Below are 3395 nucleotides of genomic sequence, written 5' to 3' on the forward strand. Positions count from 1 at the left end.
TAATTTCTCGTTCTTTTTGTTTCTTTTCTTGTTTATTTTCTCGTTCTTCTTGTTTATTTTCTCTTTCTTCTTGTTTATTTTCTCGTTCTTCTTGTTTCTTTCTTTTTCCTCTAACAACTGCTGTAATCTCGCTTCTTGTTTCTTTTCTTTTTCCTCTAACAACTGCTGTAATCTCTCTTCTTGTTTAATTTCTCGTTCTTCTTGTTTCTTTTGCTGCTCTTGTATTGCAGCCATCAAGTCTGCTATGCTGTAGTTTGATTTGCCGCTTCTCGTTTCCATTTTCTTTGTCCCACTTTCTGACACTAATTTGTTACGTCTCCGTTTGTTAATTGATTTTTCCGTAACTTTGTTCCGACGAAATTTTAACGACACAAGTATTTACTTAATAAAACTGGTTTATTCTTTCCGAATATAACTTTACCGATACACTCAACTTCAACAATCGCGCTAAAACAAACGCTATATCAACGAACGTCAATAATACTTCTGAATGCAGATCAATTACACACTGTCTACACACACATTACATTCCCCTCTTTTTATATACCCAACTACCCTATATCTAGCAAACACTAGAGCATTCGCCAAAGTACAGGATAGTTCTAGAAAGTAAAGGGCGTGAGAATCACATGATCTCGATGACGCAACAGTATCATATTACTGCCACTGTAGTATCAGCATTTAAACTATACTAAAGTAAAGGTTTACTGAATATTATGTTGATATTGGTTGGTGTAAGACCTAGATCCAGAAGAGAATTTTGGCGTACAATATTGTAATACTAATAGTTGTCAAAATAATAAGTTTTGTATTAACCTTAATCGTTATGAATATTAAATATTCATACAGACTCCAAAGAGTCTGAAAATCATGTAATATTCCAATACAACAGGAAATACTAAAGTAAGGTTCATGGAATTCTCAAAATACTTTTAATGTAATCTAACCAAATGATCAACATTTTAACTTTGTAGAAGACTTTTCAGCAAACAAAAGGTCATACTGAAATATTTGCATTCATTCATTCCATCAAATACAAAACTTCATAATATTTAAAAATAAAATTTTATAAGGTTTAAAATTTGTGTGATATGGGCCTGAGTAAAGAGGGAGGAATTTGTAAATTTAAGCTCTTATAGATTTTTTTAAGGTTAGTTAATATTAGTGTTATAATTTATAGTAATTTGGGTTGAATAACACAATAATAACTATATATAATAATATTGGTAAACAAAAGTAGGACGTTCAAAGTTTTAAGTTAGAGTTTAGGGGTGTAAATTATTACAGCGTTTTAATTTAAAGTAGGTTTAGTACGTTTAACGGTACTTAGGGCTTGGGTATATTTCAACTTATTCGTAAATTGTAAAACAAGATAAATACATTGTTTTATGAAATAAATACAATCTAAAAACTAGTTTATTGTCTCTTGGTGTTTTAAAAATTAACGTGTTTACTTGAACTTAGATGTATTAGTTTAAATTCAGCTTATAATATAGGTAGGTTATAATATAAATGAGGCTAAACACAAATAAATACGTTTTATTAGTATATTGTTTTAATATATTAGTTTAGTGTGAAGAAAAGTAGTGATAAGAAAAATTATATAATTGGTTCTCAAACGTTAGGCTTAACAGTAACGGTGTTAACAATAGGCTACAGGTATTTGGTATTATTTATTTTCAGGCTATAACCGTATTAGTTTAAATACAATGGTTAAGACTAGTGTAGGAGTTAAGCGTACGCAGTTTGTTAGATGTAATGGGTGCAACGAGTGAGTTTTATCTGGAAATCGGGACTGGTGTACTTTTAACTTTAAGGTAACTAGTAATGTCTAACGAAGATGTACAATTTTTATGTAGAGTTTGCAAGTTCGAGTTAATCATGATTAAAGTAAATGCAATAGATAAAGCGAAGTGTAGATTGTGGGAAATGGCAGCAGGATTTCAGGAGTAGCTAAAGCTTTTACATGCAAGGGATACGTTAGCTAACATTGTCTTTCAGGAAGTTAGAAAGAGTACTACTAGAGTAAAAGTAGTGAATTTTGTTATAATGAGCCTATGCTCTTGAACAACAAATTTCAACCCTTGGCTTCTGCAGTTGGGGAACTAATGGAGGGAAGGAAAACAAAAGGGTCAGAGAAGAATGTGGATGATAAGGAGGTTATAGTTATAGGTGATTCCTTGATAAGGCATGTGGATAGAATAGTTGTGGAGTAAATAGGTAGAAAATAATCAGATTATGCTACCTAGGGGTACAGGCGGAGGATATAACTGACAGAGCAAAAGATATAAGAGGAGCTAATTAATAAGTACAAGAGGTTGGTAAAGGCATTTAAAGAAAAAGTTTGTCAGGGATGCTGCCCAGAATTAACTGTGGGGATGAAGTTAAAAGTTGGTAAGTAGGGCTAAATGCTAGGCTTAGTTTATCATATAAAGATCAGCAGATTGGTTGGTTGGACTAGTGGGATCAGTTCAGTGAATAAAAGGAGCTTTTTGGAATGGATGTTTTACATTTAAATAGAGTTGAGGCTGGCTTGTTTGTGAAGGCTATTAACTCAGCTGTAAGAGAAGTTTTAAATTAGGACCAGACAGTAGTGAGGGCCAGGAAAAATTGCATGCAAAAAGAATAAGAGGCAACAAAAAGTTTAGCATAGGAAATGAGTAAAGAAGTTGTTATAATATTAGGCTTAATTGTTCTTATTGTAATGCTAGAAGTATGAGAAATAAAACAGATAACTTTTGAGCACTGGTAGGAATGGAGGATTTTTATATAATGGGAATTTGAAACATGGTTAAATGTAGATGATTTTGATGAAAGAAATTTCTTTGAAATACAGGCTATTTAATAGGGATAGAGTATTAAAGAGGAGAGGGATGAGTGGCTTTATATGTAAAATGTGAGTTACATCCTGTTGAAATTGAGGATATCAAAGATAATAGCAAAGTGATTGAATCCATTTAGGTTTCTGTTAGTGGATATAAAGGGAAAAGGCTTTTAGTTGGAATTTCTTACAGACCACCAATTGATACTGATGCAATTAATGAGAGACTTTACAATGGGAATTCAGCTGTTAATGAAGTTGTTACAACAGCGGAAGTCACGTGATGCTGCTGATGAGTTTCTCGAATGATCGTGGAAGTCTGAGTGTGATCGAGATGCCCTCTTCGTTAGTATATAAGCTTGGTAGAGAAAGCCAGCAGGGTTAATGAAGAGAGAGCAGTAGTTACTTTGAGTTCCGTGTAATTTATGATTGTTAGTTTCGAGCTAGTGAGCTGTAAAGTGTGTGTTTTGCACTCGTCAAGAGCAAAGTTATTGAGATTGTGAATCGCTGTGATTTATAACGTGTATTATAATAGTTGTTAAGTTTAAAGTGACGAGAAACGTACTGATTGTAG

General features: G+C 32.8%; 1 protein-coding gene across 1 annotated transcript in view; it reads left to right on the plus strand.

The window, feature by feature from the left end:
- LOC106476144 (zinc finger protein 501-like) overlaps positions 1 to 3395 on the plus strand; it is a gene marked incomplete at its 3' end in the record, with an annotated part of 16506 nt that overhangs the window by 8113 nt on the left and 4998 nt on the right. The window lies entirely within an intron of this gene.

The sequence above is a fragment of the Limulus polyphemus genome, unplaced genomic scaffold (genome assembly GCF_000517525.1).
Source record: "Limulus polyphemus unplaced genomic scaffold, Limulus_polyphemus-2.1.2 Scaffold9905, whole genome shotgun sequence".
NCBI classification, from domain to species: Eukaryota; Metazoa; Arthropoda; class Merostomata; order Xiphosura; family Limulidae; genus Limulus; species Limulus polyphemus.